At 39.5% G+C, this 27375-nt stretch overlaps 1 long non-coding RNA gene across 1 annotated transcript; it reads left to right on the top strand.

Moving 5' to 3' along the window:
• The first annotated feature begins 327 nt into the window (after window positions 1–327).
• Window positions 328–25855, top strand: LOC140731442 (uncharacterized). Its single transcript, XR_012099826.1, has 4 exons — window positions 328–393; window positions 3829–3909; window positions 13322–13402; window positions 24618–25855. It is a non-coding gene; the product is annotated as an uncharacterized lncRNA (long non-coding RNA).
• Window positions 25856–27375: the final 1520 nt, after the last annotated feature.

Consider the following 27375-nt stretch of genomic DNA (forward strand, 5'->3'; position numbering starts at 1 on the left):
CTATCTGTGGAGCAGCATCCGAATATTGAAACACAATAGTACCATCATGTATCCCCTCAGTATGATTATGCTGATTGAATTAATACTGGTATCTATAGTTCTAACACTTGATAGAGGTTTTGTTTGTGAGAAGAATTCATAGACGAGGCATATATCTTACTGCCGTTATCTAGGTGAAATATTATTTAAAATTCATATGTTTGCATTTAATGTGATTGCATACATAGAATTCATGACGTACACATATTTTTTATTTACTGTTCTCTTCTCTCCTTTTGTGCTTTTGTCATCGGCTGATTACAAGTTTACAGATACTGACTCTATTTCAACAATTTGTCCAAACAACTATGTTTCATGCAGGAACCTGGACAATAAAGCAGCCTATGAGAAAAGGTAATCCATTGTCCTAGACAGACTTGACTACCTGATGTTTATACAGTATATACATGTCTCCTATGGGGTTGCCAGGGAGAGGTATGGGATTCTATAAGAGTGGAGTTCCTGCCCATTTTCTCACAACCTGTCACAATTATTGGAAGTTCATTTTTTATCCTGGCTAAGGTCAATTATATTTATGTAGATCGGAATAAATCGCATATGTTCCTTATCTTTTTGTGTCAGTTCTCTCCCCAGATAAACTGTATGCCAATGGAATAGCATTTAGCAAACTGAGGCATGACTTTCCCTCCAAAGTCCAGGGGACAGAATGGCACAGTGGTATTGATGTAAAGGTGCATACAATTCATTGACTTATTCTGTGACAGAGATAACACGATCAGCCGTTAGAAAGTTTCCCAGGACCACAAACTAGGTTCTCCTGCCAGATTGAGCACTGGTGTATTTTACTACTTATATATGAAAGAAACAAATTTATCCAAATTACACCAATATATGGCTACACTTGATGCATGTATGTGGAAAACCTTTTGTATGCTGCATGGAGATTTATGCACTACGATGAATCGGTTACTTGATACACACTATGACAAGGCAGATTACAAAGAAGTCTGTGTTTTGATTAATCTGTTTTGTGAGGGAGGGTTCATAGACAAGTCATATGGTTTGTTGGCTTTATCTTGATGAAATTTGTTTGAAGATTCATATTTTCATATTTAATCACATATGGGTTTAATTCCCTCTGTGAGCTATTTTTAAGCACACCATTAACTGGTTGGCATAAACTCCTGTCTGCTCCAGTTTAACACAGACGTTAACCTGCAAATATTTTGTTGAAACAGCATTCATAGAAACTTATGTGAATGTGTTAATGGATACAATAAAAGAGCTTGTATAGAAGAACTGAGCTAATACGCTGCAAGTACAAATATAATTATTCACCTGATTGCTTTCAAATGCTAAATTCTGCACTTCAATCAGGAAATCAAATTTTCTTCAAGTTAATACTATTGTGAGAGATTGTTTTCTACTTAATTGTGAAGGCTCTACCAGTCTTTAACCATGTCCACCTACAGCACAATAACTTGAGTTCACAACCAATTAAACACATTGTTCCTTTTTCCTAAGAGGTGAGAGAAGCTCAGACTAAGCCAGTTGAGATGTATTATTGTGAAAGTAGCTCCTAGCTTTTAAGACCCACAAGAGAAAACTTTAACTGGTAAAGAATAGAGGATATGCGGTCAGATTATCCTGGAATCAGCCCATTACTTAACTTCACCACTGAGATCCTCGCTATTACTGGATGTGAAGGTTTAAGCAAAGCTGAAATTCACTCATGACTGGCAGTCATCAATTACTTGCACTGTAATTTCTGATCCTTCCCCCCACGAGCATTCCTTTTGCTTTGCAATTCTCTCGCATTCAGTCGCATGACCCATCTCCAACCCTTATTTGGCAATCACCGTCAACCAAGCCCCATCCTTGCGCAAAAGCTCCTTCTACTATATATTGCCAGCTGAACTGTCATTCCAACTCATTTACGAATGATTCCTCTTCCACCATTCACTTAATTGCAACCAGCCATGTCCACCCAATAACACACGTCCCTCTTCCTCTTCCATCCCACACTCCACCCCGCCCCCCAGTTCTCTCATATGCCACTACCAATCTACTCTGACTGACAGTACAGGATTCCCATTTCATCTCTGTACAAATCTACAGCTCTTCTCTGCCTCTTCGCCCCCACCCTCCCACTTGCCCAAATTCATGGGCCTCTCTTCTGTGTGAATCTCTCACCCCCTCTCCAACTCAGCAATCCAACGGTGATCCCAGATCTAACCAATTTCCTTTGTATGTTGGTATTTTAATCCTCGGTGTGGCTGTTTTTAGCTTTGGGCTAAGAAAGAGAGAAGGTGCAAACTATACTGTAATATCCCAATTAAATACTTAATAAAGGTAGATTTTCATGTAAGAATACAATTTAAACTGAAGAATAAACTAGATTTACACAGTGAAAAAAATAATCCAAAGAGAACTCTTTTGAAAAGGAGGTGCTTTTAAGACAAAAAGAAAGTGAATGATAAGATGAAATTTAAAAGGCAAGGAATTTTGATCAATATTTTGAGACAATTTTCTTTCTAAGTAGAATGCTTTCTTGGTAGTTGGATTTGTAAGAGATGCATCCTAGTTCATGGAGAAAGTAGAGGTTAGTAATGGAATAATAGGGAACTTGAATATTCATAAGAAAACAGGACCAGATGGAAAGCATCCAAGAGTACTTAAGGAAATGAGGGTAGAAGTAGGGGGAGCTGTGGCTGAAATTTTTTACAGCTCATTAAATACAGCAGCACTACAGAAGATGGGAAAACAGATGATGTTCCAAATTTTGAAAATGTCAAAAATATGATTGAAGAATTATAGGCTATTAACTTGACATCTTTAGCAAGAAAAGCATTGAAGTCTTTTATAAAGGAAGCAATTCAACATCATTTAACAAAAACAAAGGCAATAATTCACCACCAGTATGGGTTTATAAAAGACGAGCCATGCCTAAAAATCTATTGAAATTCTTTGAGAACGTAACAGAATTGGAAATGATGGTAATGTGGTTGACGTTATCTCAGTTTTTCAGAGAAAGGATACAAGGAGACTGACAAGAAATCTGTGGTTAAAAATAAAGCTCTTTTGATATCATAAATGCACAAATTGAAGTACAGGCTACAAAATGGCATTGATCAATGCAAGGTCAGTTTAATTGGGCTTTTGTGATTGACTATTGCCAATCATTTTTAACAAAGAGCTTTTGGACCTTAGCTGTCCACCCTGTTGGCTGAGTAATATTATGAAGGCTCAGAAATTGATGGTTTAATCTTATAAATACATCAATTTGGATTGAAAAACAGGTCCTTGGAAGGAATGAACAATGTGAGAATAAATAACCAAAGAAAGAAAACTGTACAGCATGCTGATTTCTGCAATTTTTTTGTTCAGCAAACTGGGACAGAAGCTCATTCTTAACCTTTAAAATGCATTATTAAGTGAAAGTACATGATATGCTTTGGCAGGGTTATGTGCCAATTTCTTGTATACAGGGAATTTGTAAATTGAAGGAAATATCTAACATTCACTGAAAAATAATGCCATATTCAACATCTTAGAAAGATGCTTTTCAATACAGGCTGAATACACCTTATCAGGAATTCCAAACTCCAAAGTCCTCCGAAATCCAAATTTTTTTGAGCACTAACATGACATCACAAATGGAAAATTCCACAAGGTGCCGAGAAGCTAACCAGGCAATATGCAGGTATCTGCACAACTCAGACAGTTCTGAGAAGTGTCCATATATACGCAATAAACAAAAGTTAATGAAAAAACAGAAAATATCTATGCATAAAGTGAAAAATTAATATCTCGATTGTGTATTGTCAGCATCGGAGGAAACATATGCTGCTTAGCGCTCGCTGATCATGAAGCAAGCAAAGATGTATCACGACGAACTGAAAATTGAAGGTAATTGTGAATATTCAGCAGGCTGGTTGCAGAAGTTTAAGAAAAGATACAGCATTAAATTTTTTAAGCATCTGCTGATCATGAAAATCTAACAGCAGAAAAAGTCTACAATGCTGATTGTTCTTATACTTTACAGAAAGGCATTACATTTTTAAAGTGTCACTGATGAAAATCTAACACCAGAACACATCTACATTCCTGGTTGTTTTTATACCTTACATAAATCCTAAGAAAAGGTAAAATACAAGTACAGTGCAATGTAACATTTTAATCAAAACCCAGCATTGTAGGTGGAGACAAAAAGGCTGCCGTTGTTTGTTGTTGTTCAACAGCTGATTTAGGTATTCTCCCGATGCTGCTGTTATTACCCTGCAGACATTATATTTTCATTATATTAATGATATGTAATAATTTTTACCGCTAAGTACATATGTGCGATGAAGAAGTGTAAAACAAAGACTGCTTCCTATTAGCACATAAATTCAGAGTTGGAGATCCTAAACTATATTATTACTGCATCCTGTATATTCCAAAATCCAAAGCACTTCCTGCCCCAGGCATTTCGAATAAGGGATACTTAACCTGTACTGCCACATAGAATTTTTAACCAATGCTGTAATGGACAGTTTTAGTGAAGGGAGATGGAAATAGTTTCAGATTTTAGTTCACTGAGTGACTGAAAAAAGGCATTGCAAACAAAATCTTATTTGTTAGTGCATTTGAGTACAAAATTGATATATTTAAGCAGAAGTCCAGAGTTGGGCACATATTATAGGATGGTATTTAATGTAGTACTTCAGGAATGAGGCATTCTTAGGGTACTTTTCTTTTCAAAGAAGCTGCATTTATCATCCAAGAATGATACAAGGGATTTCACGGCATTGCTCAAAGATGTAGTAGGCTACCAATTTCTTAAATGAATACATTAAACAGAACATCATGTTACTGTTTGTAGGATTTTGCTGTGCACAGGTTGTCATGTTTCCCATAATAAAGCAAAGTTGTCATATTTCTTAGTGCATAGTGCAAGAGGGAGGACAGGCAGGGGATAGAGAAGGGACACGCTCAGACCGAAGGTTTGAGATGTATCTATTTTAACGCAAGGAGTGTTGTGAACAAAGCGGATGAGCTTAGAGCATGGATCAGTACTTGGAGATATGATGTGGTGGCCATTACAGAGACTTGGATGGCTCAGGGACAGGAATGGTTACTTCAAGTGCCGGGTTTTAGATGTTTCAGAAAGGACAGGGAGGGAGGCAAAAGAGGTGCAGGTGTGGCACTGTTGATCAGAGATAGTGTCACAGCTGCAGAAAGGGTGGACGTCATGGAGGGATTGTCCACAGAGTCTGTGTGGATGGAGGTTAGGAACAGGAAGGGGTCAATAACTCTACTGGGTGTTTTTTATAGGCCGCCCATTAGTAACAAGGATATCGAGGAGCAGATAGGGAAACAGATCCTGGAAAGGTATAATAATAACAGAGTTGTCGTGATGGAAGATTTTAATTTCCCAAATATCGATTGGCATCTTCCTAGAGCAAGGGGTTTAGATGGGGTGGAGTTTGTTAGGTGTGTTCAGGAAGATTTCTTGACACAATATGTAGATAAGCCTACAAAAGGAGAGGCTGTACTTGATTTGGTATTGGGAAATGAACCTGGTCAGGTGTCAGATCTTTCAGTGGGAGAGCATCTTGGAGATAGTGATCATAATTCTGTCTCCTTTACAATAACATTGGAGAGAGATAGGAACAGACAAGTTAGAAAAGAGATTAATTGGAGTAAGGAGAATTATGAGGTTATCAGGCAGGAAATTGGAGGCATAAATTGGAATCAGATGTACTCAGGGAAAAGTACAGAATAAATGTGGCAAATATTCAGGGGATGATTGTGTGGAGTTCTGTATAGGCGCATTCCAATGAGACAGGGAAGTTACGGTAGAGTACAAGAACCATGGTATTCAAAGGCTGTAATAAATCTAGTCAAGAAGGAAAGCTCACAAAAGGTTCAGAGAGCTAGGTAATGTTAAAGATCTAGAAGATTTAAAGGCTAATAGGAAGGAGCTTAAGAAGAAAATTAGGAGAGCTAGAAGGGGCCATGAGAAGGCCTTGGCAGGCAGGATTAAGGAAAACCCAAGGCATTCTACAAGCATGTGAAGAGAAAGAGGATAAAATGTGAAAGAATAGGACCTAGCAAATGTGACAGTGAGAAAGTGTGTTTGGAACTGGAGGAAATAGCAGAGGTACTTAATGAATACTTTACTTCAGTATTCATTATGGAAAAGGATCTTGGTGATTGTAGTGATGACTTTCAGCAGACTGAAAAGCTTGAGCATGTTGATATTAAGAAAGAAGATGTGCTGGAGCTTTTGGAAAGCATCAAGTTTGATAAGTTGCCGGGACCAGATGAGATGTACCCCAGGCTATCGTGCGAGGTGAGGGAGGAGATTGCTGAGCCTCTGGCGATGATCTTTGGATCATCAATGGGGATGGGAGAGGTTCCAGAGGATTGGAGGGTTGCGAATGTTGTTCCTTTATTCAAGAAAGGGAGTAGAGATAGCCCAGGAAATTATAGACCAGTGAGTCTTACTTCAGTGGTTGGTAAGTTGATGGAGGAGATCCTCAGAGGCAGGATTTATGAATATTTGGAGAGGTATAATATGATTAGGAATAGTCAGCATGGCTTTGTCAAGGGCAGTTGGTACCTTACGAGACTGATTGAATTTTTTGAGGATGGGACTAAACACATTGATGAAGGAAGGGCAGTAAATGTAGTATATATAGATTTCAGCAAGGCATTTGATAAGATACCCCATGCAAGGCTTATTGAGAAAGTAAAGAGGTATGGGATCCAAGGGGGCATTGCTTTGTGGATCCAGATTTGGCTTGCCCACCGAAGGCAGAGTGGTTGTAGATGGATCATATTCTGCATGGAGGTCGGTGACCACTGGTGTGCCTCAGGGATTTGTTCTGGGACCCTTACTCTTCGTGATTTTTATAAATGACCTGGATGAAGAAGTGGAGGGATGTGTTAGTAAGTTTGATGACACAAAGGTTGGAGGTGTTGTGGATAGTGTGAAGGGTTGTCAGAGGTTACAGCAGGACTTTGATAGGATGCAAAACTGGGCTGAGAAGTTGCAGATGGAGTTCAACCCAGATAAGTGTGAAGTGGTTTATTTTGATAGGTCAAATATGATGGCAGCATATAGTATTCATGGTAAGACTCTTGGCAGTGTGGAGGATCAGAAAGATTTTGGGGTCTGAGTCCATAGGACGTTCAAAGCAGCTGCGCAGATTGACTCTGTGGTTAAGAAGGTGTATGGTGTATTGGCCTTCATCAATCATGGAATTGAATTTAGGGGCCAAGAGGTAATGTTGCAGCTATATAGGACCCTGGTCAGACCCCACTTGGAGTACTGTGCTCAGTTCTGGTCGCCTCACTACAGGAAGGATGTGGAAGTCATAGAAAGGGTGCAGAGGAGATTTACAAGTATGTTGCCTGGATTGGGGAGCATGCCTTATGAGAATAGGTTGAGTGAACTCGGCCTTTTCTCCTTGGAGTGACGGAAGATGAGAGGTGACCTGATAGAGGTGTATAAGATGATGAGTGGCATTGATCGTGTGGATAGTCAGAGGTTTTTTCCCCAGAGCTGAAATGATTGCCACAAGAGGACACAGGTTTAAGGTGCTGGGGAGTAGGTATAGAGGAGATGCCAGGGGTAAGTTTTTTACTCAGAGAGTGGTGAGTGCGTGGAATGGGCTGCCAGTAATGGTGGTGGAGGTGGATATGATAGGGTCTTTTAAGAAACTTTTATTTAGGTACATGGAGCTTAGTAAAATAGAGGGCTATATGTAAGCTTAGTAATTTCTAAGGTAGGGACATGTTTGGTGCAACATTTGTGAGCTGAAGGGCCTGTATTGTGCTATTGGTTTTCTATGTTTCTATGTTTCTTATAAGTGCTCTGTAAATTATCTACTCTTAAGATAAATTATTAAAGGTATTTTCTACAAAATTTGGTTGAAATAAATATTATAAACTGAAGTAAGCTCACAATTCTATTTTAGATAAGATTGCTACATATGCTGAAGGTGTTGCTTAGCACAACTAATATCAATTCAAGAATATGCATAATATAGTATGTTACATAGTTAAAATCAATTAGAACATAGAACAGTACAGCACAGGAACAGGCCCTTTGTCCCACAATATGTATCTACACAATGTCCATAATCCCTCCGTCTTCATGTACCTGTCTAAACATCTCTTAAAGGCCTCTACTGTATTTGCCTCAATTGTCATACCAGGCAGCACATTCCAGCCGTCCACCACTCTGAGTAAAAAGCTTGCCCCTAACATCCTCATTGAACCTCCCCCCTCTCACATTCAATACATGCCCTCTGGTATTAGACATTTCTACCCTGGGAAAAAGATACCCCCGTCTGCTCTATCTATTCCTCTCATTATCTTATAAACCTCTAAAAGATCTGCCATCAGTCTCTGCCACTCCAAAGAAAACAACCCAAGTTTGTCTGGCCCCTCATGATAGCACATGCCCTTTAATCCAGGCAGCATCCTGGTAAACCTCTCTACACCCTTTCCAAAGCCTCAACCTCATTCCTATAGTGGGATGACCAGATCCGTATGCAACACTCCAGATGTGGTCTAACCAGGGTTCCATAACTTGCAACATAGCCTCTTGACCTTTGAACTCAGTGCCTGGGATAATTGGATGATGGACTTTCTTTATATGATGCAAAGTATATCACATCCTGAAATTTAGTATCAAGCCAGGATTCAGCAACGAAGTTAAATATATGTACTAAGTGTTTTTTATTTTTTTATCTAGATTTAATTTTCTCTTTGAAAAGAAAACAAGGAGCTGGAAAGAAAGTAATACATGTTCCATATAGGAGGAGAAATAATTTGCCCTCTTATACAAAATATTGTCCTTTAACTTGGAGCACAGAAGAAAGGGAGGAAGTTTTTAACCCAGTGAAATAGTTTGATTAACTAGTTTGTTACAAAGTTCAAAAACCTTTACGCCAGCTTCTAACCAACTGTTAACATGACCACTTGCAGTTTTAAAAAGGAAGATTGACAACTGTGGGAGTAAACACAAGAGATTCTGCAGAAGCTGGAAATCTTCAACACGTACAAAATTCTGGAGGAACTCAAGTCAGGCAGCATCTTTGGAGGGAAATAAATAGTCAACGTTTTGGGTCAAGATCCTTTCTCAGCCCTGAATGTTGACTATTTATTCCCCTCCATAGATGCTTTTGCTGAGGTCCTCCAGCTTTTTGACTGGAGGACTAAAGTACTTTCAAAATACAGCCAGCTTATCCGATAACTTTATTGGACACTGTACCTCAGTTTTGCCACAGTTATATTTGTTTAATTGCATTAGGCCATGCTTTAGAGGGCTTGGGATTCCCAGCTATTGATGGAGTAGACAGATCCACAGTTACTTGCCTTTATAGAGCTTAGCTATCAGGTGGTGGAGAAATTGGATCAATTCATCCGGACCCTCAAAACTGAACTGCCACAAGCATTCATTCTAACTAAAGACCTCAATTCCACCACCACTGTTTACTGCAGCACCACTTATTTCATCCTCAGTACTTAACCACCCCAAGTGACTTCCAAAGTCATCTCATATCCTGTGAGAGATCAATTCCACTCAGTAGTACATGGGCTTCATACAAATTCCCCCACTACTATCTTATTGCGCACACATCCTTCCTGGAAGTATCAGCAATAACATTTCTGGAGTTGAAATGCATTTTAACAAAAACATGAGAAAAGCTCCAGATGCTGGAAATCCAAAGAATTGCACACAAAAAGCTGGAGGACTCAGCAGCTCGGGCAGCATCTATGGAAATGAATAAGCAGTTGATGTTTCAAGACAATTCTTCAGGACTGGAAAGATAGGGAAGGGTCTCGACCGGAAACGTTGACTGCTTCTTTCAACGGATGCTGCCCGACCTGCTGAATTCATCCAGCTTGTTTGTACATCTTGATTTGACCACAGCATCTGCAGTGTACTTTGTGGAAAGATAGGGGGAAGACACCAGAATACAAAGGTGGGTGGGGGCAAGGAAGGAGGACAGATGATAGGTGAAGCCAGGTGGGTAAGAAAGATAAAGGGTTGGAGAGGAAGGAATCAGATAGGAGAGGAGAGTGGATCATAGGAGAAAGGGAAGAAGGAGGGGACCCAGGGAGAGGGGATAGGCAGGTGAGAAGAGGTAAGAGATCAGAACAAGGAAAGGAAGGAGAGGTGACAGGTGACTAGGAGGGATTTTATTTTCCCAGAAGGAGCCTCTTCAAGGGGTAGGTGTGAAGAGGTATGTATGAGTTTCCACTGGCCTCAGTAAAGTAGAGATCCATCTGCCACACTACATCAGCACCCCCTTTGATGGCAAGGTTGGGATTGGTGTAGAAAGAGTAGAGGGCAGTGTGTTTCGAAGGGGTAAGGTTTGAGGGGGAGAGAGGAGTGCTGAAGTCAAGACAATTGATGTCTCATCAGCAATTCAAGATTGAAAGATCCAGAGCAGGCAGGAAACCAGACTTGGGGGGGGGGGGGGGGGGGGGTCCAAGAAGAGGAGGAGGGTAGGAGAGATGAGGAGGGGGTCAATAAACTCTGACCTGTGCTGAACTGAGCAAAACTGATCAGAAGGAAGCTTCAGAATTTACAACATTAGCACTGACCATGTTTTTTACTGTAAGACAATGGGAACACAAAACGCGCAGCAGAGAAAAGTTAATTACTTAACTCTTTTTGCTCTTTCTTCTGAAATACTATAAAACAAAGCCTTTGAGGATACAAGAGCTGCACTCTCAGTCAGACGCTAGCCTGAAGCTATCATAATTCACAGATACATTGGTTCAATTTTTAGAGAGCATGTGTATATTTTATTTAAATAATTTCACAAGTGCTGCATTGTCACTGTTCTACCTTATCTAAACTTGAGACAAAGTGCAATATTGTCACCCTGCTCTCCTCCATATGGAATTTGCTGTTACAGAAAAGCGTCAAGTTTTTCTTCCTTTTTCCACATCGTTTGACTATCATCTTGTTACTAGAGAACACAACAAGTATGAAATCCTTTGCAAAACCTCACATGAGAGCAGAGCCAGAAAGCAAGGAGAAATCCTGTTCATCCATATGGTTTTATTTGTGTTCATCTGGCACAGTTAGAATCATACAGTAACCAACATAAATTTCCAGTTTTATTATCACCTTTAAAAAGAGACAGAAAAGTGAAAATTGAAGCCAGAAGGTTTGTATCACAGGATTAATTAGACAGGGCCAAGTGCAGTCACACTCTTCCTGGCAGTGCATCTTTTGTGAAGCAGCCTGCCTGCAATTAGGATGCACATGAAGCAATTAAAACCCCCAATTCTTTTTTTTCCGATGCGACTTGTTATCAAGTAAAATTTAACATTAAGCATACACTAATGGTCTGACTTGCTTTGAGGGTACACTCCTAGGATACATGCTAATCTGTTTGTAACCTGGACTCTTTGAAATAGAAAGTAGATTATTTAACAAGCCTTACTTTTGTATAATCCTTTTGAGATAACTACTTTGAATGCCTTGTGAAAGTTCAAATGATCATGGTTGAGGGCACCTTGTAAAGTTGTTGACACCAGGCTGAACTCGTGTGTGTGTGTGTGTGTGTGTGTGTGTGTGTGTGTGTGTGTGTGTGTGTGTGTGTGTGTGTGTGTGTGTGTGTGTGTGTGTGTGTGTGTGTGTGTGTGTGTGTGTGTGTGTGTGTGTGTGTGTGTGTGTGTGTGTGCGCATGCAAGGGTAATACAGCAAGTTATATTTTTATATCCAAGCTCTAAATCAAGTGGTAAATGTGTTATCAGCACACTCAACATGCAAAACTATACAAGTCCCTGCAGTCTGACATATAAAATTCTTAGTAATTAAGTTTTTTTTGTTAATCTCTATATTGTGCCAATTTACTACAAAAGTGTGTTTCACAGAGCTGTTCTTATTTGTGTAGACAGCACCCGATAGTTTGAAGAAAATCTGAAGAGATAATTTGGAATCTTTATATTACAAGATCATACGACAATATTTTACAATTTAAAGACGTTCTGAAATTGTGCTAAAAACTTTATGGAAATTCAGTATAGTATATTATTTTAAAGACCAAGTATATAATCTAGGTTTTTACAGCAAAACTGATCAAGATTTTGCATTTCTAACTTCTCTTATTTAAACACAAAGTCTATTTTATAAAACATTGGATAACACTGTTTTTGGAGGTTATTGGTGAAGCACAATGTGAGCATTTCAGATAAAATACTGGTTAATATTTATGTTAAAGTTAATGATGATTCAGAGCATCAGAACTGGAAGCAGGAAAAGACCACTCTTCTTACTCCACTATTTAATAGAATCATGCATCGTCTTTTTCCTTGGCCTCTCTTTTCCAGCACTAAACCTATATTCCTTCATTCTTTTGTACGAGTTATGTATTGTGTTATGTAAGTGTCACGAACACAACAGAACTTAACTTTACCGAGGTCATGTCTGAAGTAATATAGTAGACTGGAGCTTAGACTACCATGGAATGATGGGATATGATACATGTCTGCTCTCCACGATGTGTTGTTGCCAACCTCTGTTGTGTCATTGTCTCAATGCTTCCACAAACATAAGCTTCAGCAAATCAATCTTTTCATCCTCCTAACATCGACAGATTAGAAGAGCTGATTAGAAGTGTTGGAGACTCGATTTACAGCTATGAAAGCCCTTTTCACACAATAATTCAATTAACAACTACTGTAGCATCCTAATGAGAACAGTGAATGTGAGTTTACATGACAATGCACAAATTATGGACAAGATAATTTTAGCATTTCTTGCCTGATTACATTTTATGGGAATTTGACTTGACTAAGATCTTTGTAACTGGGTGAAAATAGTTTGTACATGAAAAAATTATAAATTACATTAAGCATTAACATAATTTTGTTTAATATAAACAGATATGCTTGAAGTCACTTTTTATTTAATGTTTTCACAATTCAGAAATAGTCTGCAATGCACTCATAAGTAGAACCATTCTGCATATTTTGATTTTCAATGCATTCAACAGAATGCTACAGGCAGCAACAACAGCCATTGATATGGCACTTTAAATATAATAAAGTGTCATTGTTTTTATTCAAAAACTCGTTCATAGTGTTCGCATTTACTTAAATTAGTTCATATCACTGTCACTGTCCAATCAACCCACAACTGTGTAATAAAAGTAGCTGAACTGCACATCACCTTTGACCTTATCCTCTCTCACCTTAAGTGCATGCCCTCTTGTATCAGATATTTAACCTTGGGGAAAAATACAGACTGTCTATTTTATCTTTACCTCCTAATCTCATAAATCTCTATCTGGTCTACCCTCAGCCTCCACTGCCCTAGAGAAAAAATCCAGTTTGTCTCACGTCACATGGACACCAATCCAAAAACCAATTTCAACAGGAAATAGTAAGTATGGGAAATAAGGTCAATGTTATGATAGTCATGGGGGATTTCAATATGCAGGTATATTGGGAAGATCAGGTTGGTGCTGGATCTGAAGAAAGGGAATTTGTACAATGCCTACAATATAGCTTTTTAAAGCAGCTTGTGGTTGGGCCCACTTGAGGAAAGGTAATTTTGATGCTGTGTAATGAACCAGATTTGATTAGGAAGCTTAAGGTAAAGGAGCCCTTAGGAGAGAGTTATCATAATATATGATAGAATTCACCCTGTAGCTTGAGAGGGAGAAGATAAAGTCAGATGTATCAGAATTATAGAGGATTACAGAAGCAAGAGAGAGGAACTGACCAACAGTGATTGGAAAGGGACACTCGCAGGAATGATGGCAGAACAGCAATAGCTGGTGTTTCTTGAGGCAATTTGGAAGGCCCAAACAGGTACATCCCAAAGATAAAGAAGTATTCTAAAGGGAGGATAAGGCAACTGTAGCTGACATGGGAAGTCAAAGACAGCATAAAAGCAAAAGTGAGGGCATAAAAGAGTGTAAAGTTAGAGGATTGGGAAACTTTTTAAAAACCAACAGAAGGCAACTAAAAAAACCATAAAGAGAGAAAAGATGAAATATGAGGGTGAGCTAGCCAATAATATAAAAGAGTATATCATTGATTTTCAGATATATGAAGGGTAAAAGAGAAGCGAGATTCGATATTGGACCAATGGAAAAAGACACTGGAGAGATAGTAATGGGGAACAAGCAAATGGCAGACAAACTGAATAAGTATTTTGCATCAGTTTTCACAATGGAAAGCACTAGCAATATGTTAGATATTCGAGTGTATTGGGCTCAGAAATATCTAAGGAGAAATTGCTTGGGAAGCTGAAAGGTCTGTAGGTAAGTAAGTCACTTGGACCTAATAGACTTCACTCTAGAGTTCTGAAAGAAGTAGCTCAAGAGATTGTAATGGTAATTTTAATAATCTTTCAAGAATCTCTCGATTCTGGAATGATTCCGGAGGGCTGGAAATGTCATGCTACTCTTTAAGAAGGATGGGAGGCTGAAGAAAGGAAATTATAATGCAGTTAGCCTGACTTCAGTGGTTGGAAAGATGTTGGAGTCCTTTATTAATGATGAAGTTTTGGGATATTTGGAAGCACATGATAAAGTAGGCCAAAGTCAGCATGGTTTCCCTCAGGGGAAATCTTGCCTGACAAATCTGGTGGAATTCTTTGAGGAAACAACAGGCAGGATAGACAAAGGAGAATCAGTGGATGTTGTTTATTTGGATTTTCAGGTGGCCTTTGACAAGGTACCACACATGAGACTGTTTAACAAGATAAGCACCTATGGTATTACAGGAAAGATGCTAGCATGGATAGAGGATTGGCTGATTGACAGGAGGCAAAGACTGGGAATGAAGTGGGCCTATTCTGGCTGGCTTCCAGTGACTAGTGGTGTTCTGCACAGGTTGGTATTGGGATGCTTCTTTTCACGTTGTATGTCAACAATTTGATTGACGGATTTGATGGCTTTGTGGCCAATTTTTCAGATGATACAAAGATAAGTGGAGTGGCAGATAGAATTGAGGAACCAGGTAGTCCGTAGAAGGACTTCAGTTGAGAGAATGGGCAAAGAAGTGGCAGATAGAATATGGTGAAAGGAAATGCACTTTGGAAGAAGTAATAAAGGCATAGTCTGTTTTCTAAACAGAGAGAAAATTCAAAAATAAGAGATGCAACAGGACAGGAGTCCTTGTGCCAGATTCCTTAAACATTAACTTGCAGGTTGGGTTGCTGGTAAGTCAGGAAAATGCATTGTTACCATTTTTTGAAGAGAACTAGAATAGAAGACCATAGATGTAATGATGAGGCTTTATACAGCATTGCACAGACCACACGGAGCATTGTGATCAGTTATCTAGGAAAGGATCCAGAGGAGGTTCACAAGTGATTCCAGGAATGAAAGGGTTCATGTATGAGAAGCAATTGATGGCTCTCGGCCTGTACTCACTGGAGTTTAAAAGAATGAGGAGGGCTCTGATAGAAACCTGTTGAATATTGCAAGACCTAGACAGAGTGGATGTGGAGAGGATGTATCCTGTATTGGGTGAGTGCAGGACCAGAGGGCATAGCCTCAGAATAGAGGAATGTCCATTTAGAACAGAGATGAAAAGGAATTTCTTTAGCTCGAGGGCGGTGTTCTGTGGAATACATTGCCACGGAGGACTGATTATTAAAGCAGAAGTTGGCAGGCTCTTGGTTTGTCCGGGTGTCGAAGGTTACAGGGAGAAGGTAGGAGAATGGGGTTGAGAGGGATAATAAATCAGCCATGATGGAATTGAGGAGCAGGCTCAATGGGCCAAGTGGTCTAATTCCTCTCCTGCGTCTTACAGCATTCCTGGTAAAACTCTTCTGCACCGTCTGCAAATCCACCACATTGTTCCTATAACTTACGATCAGAAGAGAATGTAACAGTCCAGATGAGGCCTAACTAGAGGTCTGTAAGGAAACAACATAACTTCCCGACTTTTGAACTCAATTTGTCAACTAACAAAAGTAAGCATACTATATGCCTTTATCAGTACCCTTATCAATGTGACAATGAGGGTCCTCCGCAGCTCAAAATATGAGCGGGCTGACTGACGATCTCTCGTATCTCCTGCTAGCATGGACATGCACAGACCTGTGACAGCCTGTCAACCACACATATCCTTCATCCCCACGTCCACTTTGCTGGTCTTCAATGACCGAATGGAGGCTTCAACTCTGGATATCTTCTGTAACCTGTCCATGTCGCTGGCCTTTGAACACGGAGAGGAGGCTTGACCTCTAACTTCTCCACATGCCTGTCACTAAAACCCTAATCTGACCCTTAACTCCCCTCTTTGTCCCCAAAACCATCCTTACAAACTTAAAAAAAAACTAAGTCTGAGCCACAATCATAATAGTATTGCTGTAGTTATGAAGAAGGCACAACAGTGGCTATATTTCGTTAGGAATTTGAGGAGAGTTGGTATGTAACCAAATACTCTAGCAAATTTCTACAGATGAACTGTGGAGAGCATTCTAACTAGTTGCATCACTGTCTGGTATAGAGCGGGAACTGCATATGATCAGAAAAAGCTGCAGAGGATTGTAAACTCAGCTAGCTCCACCATGGGCCTTCCCACCAATGGGGACATCTTCAAAAGATGGCATCCGTAACTAAGGACACCATCACATAGAACATAGCCTCCATCACACAGACTTATTACTACCACCTCTGTATAATCTTATCTATGAAGCCCTTAGCTTCCTGGATGATGCATGTACCTCCAGATCCGAAGCCACTTCCTTGAGCTGGTCTGTCAGGAACAGCACATGGGTGAACTTCGCACAGAGGTAATCATTAGGGAGATTGTGAGGTTCTTTGACTTCCCACATCTTGTAGGAGCATTCGTCTGCCCTAGCTAGCATCCTGCCTATACTGAATTAAGGATGAAAGAGAACAACTAAGTGAAATCTTACCCAATCAGACCTGTGTCTTCTCACTGAACCCCCTTTTTTAAAGAGTTGCTCTCATTCCTCACATCTAGTCCATTAGCTCCACTTCTTCACCCAGAAGCCTCTGCACCAAAACCTTGACTCGATACTCTTACAGTCGCCCACTCTTACAATGGCAGTTCCAAGACGGCCACTCTGTGTGGCTGCTGTTAATTAACTTACTAGCCAATCAACTATCAATTAACAATTTGAAAAAAAATGCCTCTTTTGTAGTCCTGTTAAATGAAACTCACCAGCAAGTCATGAGACCTACTTCACTTAAACTCTTACTGCTGTTAAGCAAAATTCACTATCAAGGTAGTTTTAATGCAGACACAGGCAAAATGTAATCTGATATATTTGCATATTCTTTATTTGGTGATAACAACATTGTTGAATGTGTGTCTGCTATGACAAATAACAGAAAATAGCATGTTTGTTATAAGCATGTGTAACTGAGATAGGTGCCTGAAGACATGTAAAAGCTGCAAAAAACTCACTTTTGATTATGAAATGCATTCAATTGTCGAATAACTCAGACACTGGGTGTTACTAAATCAAATCAACAAAAATATCAGTACCCAACTATTTCTCTGAGGCAGAAGATCACGAGTTCAAGCCTTGTCAACAGCCTTAAGCATTTGACATAGGCTGCTATTTTTGAGTGGTATTGAGAAAATGCTCTGTGGTGAGGATTAAACTATACAGATGAGAAGAAAACTGTTTTACATATAGATTAATTCAAAGTATTATTATGGAATTTTCATGATGAATTTATTATATTCCACAACAAACGCTAGAATACTGCTCAGGGGTTTCAGATAAGATGGCAGTGCGTGCAAATGCAGCGGCCCCTTGGAAGGGGCCAATCAAAGGTGCTTTTTCCTTTGTAAAATTTGTTTTTATGGATCAAAGACAATTCTGCTACAAGAATATTGCAGGGCTACTCCATCAGTGAGCTTCTCGTTGATTGGCGTAGCTGAACTGGTGTCAGGAGTGGAGCCGGCCGGGGCGTTGAGGGGGCCGACTGAGGCTGGAAGGAGCCAGCTGAGGTGTCGAAGGAGCCGGTTGGGTGGAGCCGGTTTGGGTTTGGAGGAGCTGACCTGGCTGCAGACCATTTTGCTAACTGTTACTTGGAAGCATCAAAATTGGTGCAGTATAACTAGGAAATTGTCTCAGACATTTTACTTGTGATGGTAAGACTTTGTTGGATGACGATAATGTAAATTGCTGCAGGCCTGTTACCTTAGACTGCCTGGTGGAGGGACAGTCAACATGGGAGCTATGTAGCCTCAGTTGTAGTGAAAACTAGGCCTTAGGCCTTGGGCTTGCCTGCTGCTGCAAACCAGGTGAGAGATGCGGAAACACTACAGCATGGTTGAGCTCTGCCGGGGCCTCTCCTCACCCTTTGGTGCTGCCTTCTTGTTCAAGTGGTGAAATGCCAAGCTAGATTGCATGCGTCTTCATACTGCTGGGAGACTGTAACATCAGCTACTGGACATAGTCACTCAGGGTCTTGAACTAGAAATATATATCTAGTATATGTGTGTGTAGTTTTTTTATCGAGTGAATATGCTTCTTTGAATTTGTTACTCGCTGTTTTTGAATGCTTGCTTGCTATTTTTGAATGTTTTGCACCTTGACACCAGTGGAACGCTATCTTGTTCAGCTGTATCTAAGTATGGCTTGAATAATAATTAAACTTGATTTGATTTAATTTTATTTCACTCAAAATGAAAAAAAACAAGGAATAGAGGTGAGGATAACATCCAAAGGTCTATCAAACTCATCTCCAACAGGACCACAACCTTGTCATGGTTTGAAGGCTTGGGTGTCTCAATGACCCAGAGAGCTATGTTGGCAGGAATTGGGGCTTTATGCTTTGGCTCTTGGTAGGGGCACCCATACCAAACAGATCAAAGGGGAGAAGCCAGGTAAAGAGTGGCCGGGGGTTCAACTCAAGACTAACAACCCTGCCTGTAAAACAAAATTGTTATTGAAACAGCAATGGAGAATTCTTCTACATCTGTGTACCACAGTATTCCTGAGTCTCCACCCAGAACTTGACAGCAGTGAAAACCAAACTACTGACATGATGAACGAAGTCCTGAACATTGTCGGAGATGGAGAAAATTCATTGCTGCCCTAAACACCAGCAGTATTATGGGTAGTAGAGATAGAGTCAAGCACAGGCCTCTGGATGATTATTTGTATTTTGGAATGTGCTGTTTCATTATTATATTAAGTGGTAAAAATTGAAAACTATCACAAGACAGATTTTGGAAGGTAAAGAATGCATGGAACATAACGGGTGCCATCAGGTTGGATGCTACCCATTCCGAATATAAGGTGATGTTCCTCCAACCTGAGTGCGGCCTCACCATGGCAGAAGAAGAAGGCATGGACTGACGTGATGAAATGGGAATGAGAAGTAGGAGTGAAATGAGTGGTTACAGGGAGATCTGGTGGATTGAGTGTAGCTGCTTGGCACCTCCAACCTGATAGCACGATTGTCGATTTCTCAAACTTCCAGTAATTGCACAGCACCCCACTTCACCATTCATCATTGCTGATTCCCTCTTTCACCTTATCTCCTTACCTGCTCATCACCTCCCTCTGGTGCTCCTTCCCCTTCTCTTTCTTCCATGATCTTCTACCCTCTCCTGTCAGATTCCCCCTCCTCCAGCCTCTTCTCTTTCACCAACCAAACTTCCAGCTCTTTAATTCACCCCTCCCCCTCCCAGTTTCACCTATCAGCTACTACCTTGAACTGCTTCCTCCCCTCCCCTCCCCTCCCTTTCTTACTCTGACTTCTCCCCTTCCTTTCCAGTCCTGAAGGGTCTCAGCCTGAAACGTCGACTCTTTACTCTTTTCCACAGATGCTGCTTGGCCTGCAGATTTCCTCAGGTATTTTGTGTGTCTTGCTTTGGATTTCATGCATCTGCAGAATTTCTCGTGTTTGAGTTTTAGTGAACCTTGGTTTTCAAGAGATAATAAGATGCTGGTTAAGGAAAAAAGGAGGGGCATAGCAGGTATAGGCAGGGAGGAACAAATGAGGTACTTACAGTGTATAAAATGCAAGGCAACTCTTAAAGAGAGAAATCAGGAGGGCTACCCTTCCAGGCAAGGCAAAGGAGAATCCGAATGGATTCTACAGATACGTTAAGTACAAAAGGAGAGTAAAGGACAAAATTGGTCTTCTGGAAGATCAAAGTGGTAATCCGTGCATGGAGCTGAAAGAGATGGGGAGATCTTAAATGGATTTTTTGCATCGGTATTTACTCAGGAGATGGACACAGCGTCTATAGAAGTGAGGAAAAGCAGCAGCAAGGTAATGGACCTTATACAGGCTACAGAGGAGGAGGTGTTTGCTGTCTTGTGGCGAATTAGGTTCGGTAAATCCTCAGTGCCTGACAAGGTGTTCCTTCGGACCCTGTGTGCAGAAATTGCAGGGGCCCTAGTAGAGATATTTATATCATCTTTAGTGACAGCGGAGATATCGGAGGATCAGAGGATAGCTAATGTTGTTCTGCTGTTTAAGAAAGAGTCTAAAAATAACCAGGAAATTATAGACCAGTGAGCCTGACATCAGCAGTGGGAAAGTTATTGGAAGGTATTCGAAGGTATTCTGGCATGGATAGTGGAATGGCTGACAGGCAGGGGGCAGCAAGTGGGAATAAAAGGGACCTGTTCTGGTTGGCTACCAGTGACTAGTGGTGTTCCTCAGCGGTCAATATTCGTCTGCTACTTTTCACATTGTTTTGCAACGATTTGGATAATGGAATTGATGGCTTTGTGGCAAAGTTTGCGGATGATACAAAGATAGGTGGATGGATAGGCAGTGCTGAGGAAGCAATGTAATTGCAGCCGAACTTAGACAAGTTGGAAGAATGGGCAAAAAAGTGGCAGATGGATACAGTGTTGGGAAATGTATAAATGTATAATAATGCATTTTGGTAAAAGGAATAATAGTGTGGACTACTATCTAAATGGGGAGAAGGTTCAAACATCAAAGATGCAGAGGGATTTAGGAGTCCTCGTGCAAGTCCTTCTAGGATAATTTACAAGTTGAGTCTATGGTAAAGAAGTCAAATGCACTGTTGGCATTTATTTCAAGGGGGATAGAATATAAAAGTAAGTAGATAATGCTGAACTATTATAAGAAATTATTCAGGCCACTATTGGAGTATTGTCACAGTTTTGGGCCCCATATCTCAGAAAAGGTGTATTGTTATTGGAGAGTGTCCAGAGCAGTTTCACGAGGATGATTCTGGGAATGCAGCTGTTAACATATAAGGAGCATTTGACAGCTTTGGACCTGTACTCTCTGGAATTTAGAAGAATGCAGGGGGATCTCATTGAAACCTACCGAATGTTGAAAGGACTAGATAGGGTGGATGTGGAGAGGATGTTTCCTCTGGTGAGGGTATCCAAAAATTGAAGCACAGCCTCACAATTGAGGGGGGATCTTTTAGAACAGAGGTAAGGAGCAATTTTTTTTAGCCAGAGAGTAGTAAATCTGTGGAATGCTCTGCCACAGACTGCGATGGAGGCCAAGTCCATGGGCATATTTAAGGTGGAAGTTGATCATTTCCTGATCGATCAGGGCAGCAAAGGATATGGCGAGAAGGCAGGCGTGTGGGGTTGAGTGAGATCCAGGATCAGTCAAGATGAAATGGCGGAGCATACTTGATGGACTGAATGGCCTAATTCTGTTCCTATGTCTTATGGTCTTATGGGTTAGAGTATTTGGATTCATCAGTGGCTAGATGGGAGATGCCAGAGAGTAGTGGTGGATAATTGTTTATCGGGATGGAGGCCGGTGACTAGCGGGGTGCCTCAGGGATCTGTTTTGGGCCCAATGTTGTTTGTAATATACATAAATGATCTGGATGATGGGGTGGTAAATTGGATTAGTAAGTATGCTGATGATACTAAGGTAGGAGGTGTTGTGGATAATGAGGTGGGTTTTCAAAGCTTGCAGGGAGATTTATGCCGGTTAGAAGAATGGGCTGAACGTTGGCAGATGGAGTTTAATGCTGAGAAGTGTGAGGTTCTACATTTTGGCAGGAATAATCCAAATAGAACATACAGTGTAAATGGTAGGGCATTGAGGAATGCAGTGGAACAGAGAGATCTAGGAATAACAGTGCATAGTTCCCTGAAGGTGGAGTCTCATGTAGATAGGGTGGTGAAGAAGGCTTTTGGAACGCTGGCCTTTATAAATCAGAGCATTGAGTACAGAAGTTGGGATGTAATGTTAAAATTGTACAAGGCATTGGTAAGGCCAAATTTGGAATATTGTGTACAGTTCTGGTCACCGAATTATAGGAAAGATATCAATAAATTAGAGAGAGTGCAGAGACGATTTACTAGGATGTTACCTGGGTTTCAGCACTTAAGTTACAGAGAAAGGTTGAACAAGTTAGGTCTCTATTCATTGGAGCGTAGAAGGTTGAGGGGGGATTTGATCGAGGTATTTAAAATGTTCAGAGGGATAGATAGAGTTGACGTGAATAGGCTGTTTCCATTGAGAGTAGGGGAGATTCAAACGAGAGGACATGATTTGAGAGTTAAGGGGCAAAAGTTTAAGGGAAACACGAGGGGGTATTTCTTTACTCAGAGAGTGATAGCTGTGTGGAATGAGCTTCCTGTATAAGTAGTAGAGGCCAGTTCAGTTGTGTCATTTAAGGTAAAATTGGATAGGTATATGGACAGGAAAGGAGTGGAGGGTTATGGGCTGAGTGCAGGTAGGTGGGACTAGGTGAGATTAAGAGTTCGGCAAGGACTAGGAGGGCCGGAATGGCCTGTTTCTGTGCTGTGATTGTTATATGGTTATATGGTTATATTTGAATAGACAGTGACTAATTAGGGATAGTCAGCATGGCTTTGAGTGTGATAGATTGTGTCTAACCTTGAGCGTTCCTTGAGGAAGTTACCAGGAAAATTGATGTTCGTCACTATATCAGTGATCTGGATGATAATGTGGTTAACTGGAGTAGCAAATTTGCGGATGACACCATGATTGGGGTTGTTGTGGACAGCAAAAAAGTCTATCAGAGCTTGCACCTTGCAGCAGGATCTGATTAGCTGGAAAAATGACAAATGGAATTTAACCCAGGCACTCTGTTCATATTCTATACCTTCACAATATGGTCCGGGTCAATTTTGAGCCGGCCCACCTCACGGCCCAAGTGTGAGGTGTTCACTTCGGCAGGAGCAGCCAAGGTAGGTCTTACACATTGAAGGGTAGGGTATTGAGGAGTGTGGTAGAACAAAGGGATCTGGGAATACAGGTCCATAATTCATTGGAAGTGATGGTACAGGTAAATAGGGTCGTAAAACAAAAAAAAAGTTTTGGCACATTGGTCATCATAAATCAAAGCACTGAGTACAGGAGACGGAATGCTATGTTAAAGTTGTGTAAGACATTGATTTGGGCTAATTTTGAATATTGTGTGCAGATTTGTTCACCTGCCTGTAGGATAATGTAAATAAGATTGAAAGAGTACAGAGAAAATTTACAAGGATGTTGCCAGCACTGGAGGACGTGTGTATAAGGAAAGGTTGAATCGGTTAGGACTTTATTCCTTGGAATGTAGAAGATTAAGGGGAGATTTGATCAAGGTGTTCAAAATTGTGTGGGGTATAGATGGAGTAAATGCAAACAGACTTTTTTCCACTGAGTTTGGGTGAGACTGCAACTAGAGGTCATGGGTTAAGAGTGAAAGGTTAAATGTTTAAGATGAACATGAGGGAAATCTTCATTTAGAAGGTTGTAAGAGTGTGGAATGAGCTGTCAGCACAAATGCTGTATACAAGCTTGATTTCAATGTTTAAGAGAAGTTTGGACAAGTACATGGATAGGAGGGGTACGGATGTTTGTGGTCCTGGTGCATATCAACGGGACAGGACAGTTTAAGTGGTTCAGCACAGGCTAGATAGGCTGAAGGGCCTGTTTCTGTGCTCTGCACTTCTATGACTCTATGATTCTAAAAGTGTCACAAGTAGTCTCAAAATTCAGTGTTGCTATTGGTCTCCATTTCCTGAAATGATTGTAATGATTTTTACTAAGTAAACAGCAGGCAAGATGAAGATTAACTTTCAGGGTAATTTTCAATTAACAATAATCCTATTTATCAATGTTAGCACATTTAGCCTTTAGTTAAATAGAACTTCCTTAACTATTTTTTCATATAATTTAATTTGCAAAATTTGACAGTGAAAGGAATGCAATAGTTATCATTCAAAGTTTCAGTTTAATGATTTCATCGGTAATAACCTATGCCAATTCACAAAGGGATCCAGCAACAAAGTATGCTACTCTAATGAAAAGCAACAATAACAAGGAGTAGAAGGAAAACAGGCAAAATGCAATCATTTCACAAGTTGTTTTGAATATTACCTTTTGATAATACCTACTAGTTATCATTTACATTAGTCAAATAAGAAGTACTTTGATGGGATAATTCAATAGTTCAGAATTTACTGAAGTGGTATAACTAGCAAGGAAGGGTGAAATTAAGCCAAATTTCTCAGTGAAATACACTGAAATTTGCAGAATATTTAATAGGTCGCATCCTTAGTCATCTCTTCCTTGAAATTCTTGGATTTTTAGGCCCATATTCCCTTAATGTTACCAGAGAGGAATGATTGCTATCTGAACTCATGTACTAATAGTTGTCTCTTCACTTCTTTTCAGGAGAGGCTGTGACATCATAAGCACTCAAGCCAAATACTGCAGATATTAAAAATCTGAAATAAAAACAAAATGTTATTGCCTTCAACAAACCAGCAAGCTAAATATGCACCTCTTTGCTGACATTCCAATGACTGGCATATATGAAAGAATCAAAGCAACAACTTATGTCAAGTAAACATGTCAGTGGAAATGGGAAAATGAATATTTGCATGATTTGTATTTTTTTCTTTTTCTCTGTGGGTACTGGGGTTGGTCCTTTTTTAAATTGGGTTCTTTTAGGTTCCCTGATTTGCTTCTGCCTGTTAATGAAGCAAATCTCAAGGTTCTACTCCTTATACACTTGTTGATAATAAATGTACTTTGAATCTTTGAACACAGGTAGACAGGATGATAAATAAGGTACATAACATGCTTGCCTTCATAAGCTGAGGCACTGAGTACAAGTGTTGGAACATCATGTTACAGTTCTGCTAAACATTGGTTCAGTTGCAATTGGACTGTTGTGTGCAAATCTGATTGCCTTCCACACAAAATATATGTTTAAGCTAGAGATTGTTGAGATTTTCACAACACCTTGGTACATGTGACAATATACTGTTATGCTGTTTGCTTTTTAACTTATATCATATATGCACCTTACTATTTGTTAGTTTACTTGTGACAATATTACTTAATGCATTATGTGTGTGTGTGTTATACATACTATGTTGTGCACCTTGGTTCAGGGGAATGTTGTTTCATTTGGTGGTATACATGTTTAGAGTTGAATGACAGTAAACTGAACTTGAGTAGAGCAATGAAAAGAGTCACAAGGATGTCACCAGGATTAGAGAGCCTGAATTATAAGGAGAGACTGGATAGGCTGGATCTGTTATCCCTGGAGACTGAGAGGTGACATGATAAAAGTATACAAAATTATGACAGGCATTGATATGGTAGATATCTGGAATCTATTTCCCATGGTAACGTTATTTAAAACTAAAAGATATAGGTTTAAAGTGAATGGGAGGAGGTTTAAAGAGAACTAAAGAGTAATTCTTTTCTCACAAAGAGTAGGTAGTTGGTATCTGGAATGAGCTCCTAGAGCAGGTGGTGCAAGCAAGAACAGTTAAGAACATTTAAAAGACGTTGGTTAGGTACTTGAATGAACAAGGCATAGAGGGATATTGAATTAATTCAGACAAATGGAATTAGTATCGACAGTCATGGTAGTTAGCAAAGCTGTTGTGGACTATAGTGCCCATTTCTCTACAGTATATCTTAATGATTCCAGAAGTAAACTGCTTGGTGAATTACATTAAGAATTTTTTTTGGCTCAAAAGTTAATTATACTCTTTATGTAATGTAGAAATTAAAAGAATCCTGTCTTGACTCTTAAGCAGATTCTAAATGTTATTTTGTGCCTAATCTTTAAGCTTCATCAATTTGTTAAGACAGCTGACCAAATTTGGTTTCTGAGAGACTAAACAGAAATATGAAACTAAGTCCCACAGATGCTGGAAATAAAAAGCACAAGAAGTACTGAAAATACTCATCAGTAAAGTATCTATGGAAAGAGAAATCAGTTATAATTTCATATGATAACATTTCAAGTATACAAAAATATTTCATCTCTGAAAGTAGACGAAAAACAGGATATATTCAATCATCTCTGAATTTCTCTTTCTTCTCATTGAATTTATATTGACATAAAATCATTTATTTTGATGAACTAAAAGACATACATAAGGCAACTGCACTGCAAAATTAGCTAAATCAAATAAATTATCAAAAATATATTATATTTTGTAGATGTTAAGTTTTAAAGATGAAATGTACAGATGTTAATTTTAGTAGCTACAAGGTTAAAGCTTCCTTTAATTTAAGTTTGAAATTAAGTTGGGAATTCTGTAGTGAAATGATACTTTCAATACCACGCACAAAATACAAATTTTCCATTTTGACAACATACTATTAATTTGTTCATCTCTTCCTGTAATACCCAAGCATATTGTCTGCTTGTAATTTCGTTATCCTTAGTGGTTGTAATGACTGTACATTGACTCTGTTAAACCACTATTTGTTCTAATTTGAAATACGATCAGTATCACAGGAAATCATTTCAATTTACTCAAAAAGCAGAATGAGGAATAACAGGTCTATCTTTTGCTTGGCCTTTATTGACATCCTTTTCAGTAATTGATATTGAATATGTCATAAAAATTTAAATCATTTTGAAAGTTTGCTTATTCCATTGCATGCAGAAGCTTGCTTAGCTTTAGAATGACATATTTAAACTTTGTAGAGATTCAAATATAGTAAGCTTCCATAGCTTTCTGATACAAGGAATTTCAAAAACTCCCATTTGGAGAGAGTAAGTTCTTCCTCATTTCAATCTTATATAGCTGCCCCCTTATTCTTTCTTTCCTATTCCCCAGTGCCCATTAGTTTGAAAATCCTGTCTTTTCATCCTGATATACTATTTCCAGTCACGAGTTCCTACCTTGTTAAGTAACATTTTGGGTAGCATCTTGCTGAATATCTTTTATGAATTTGTTATATTTATTGGTACCCTTCTGTCAACCCTGGCTCTCATAAGTTTGTTAGACATGATTTACCCTTTATCATGTATTGCAGAAAATACAGAAAACCTATTATTCCCATCAGGAACTTTTCACTTCTCAACCTTTTAGCTCCCCCAACATGTTGATACCATCTGTAAGTCCCCCACTCCAAAAACCATAACAATTTCCTAAACCTCTTGTGATGCACTCATAGA

Source organism: Hemitrygon akajei, chromosome 8 (genome assembly GCF_048418815.1).
Source record: "Hemitrygon akajei chromosome 8, sHemAka1.3, whole genome shotgun sequence".
Taxonomy (NCBI): Eukaryota; Metazoa; Chordata; class Chondrichthyes; order Myliobatiformes; family Dasyatidae; genus Hemitrygon; species Hemitrygon akajei.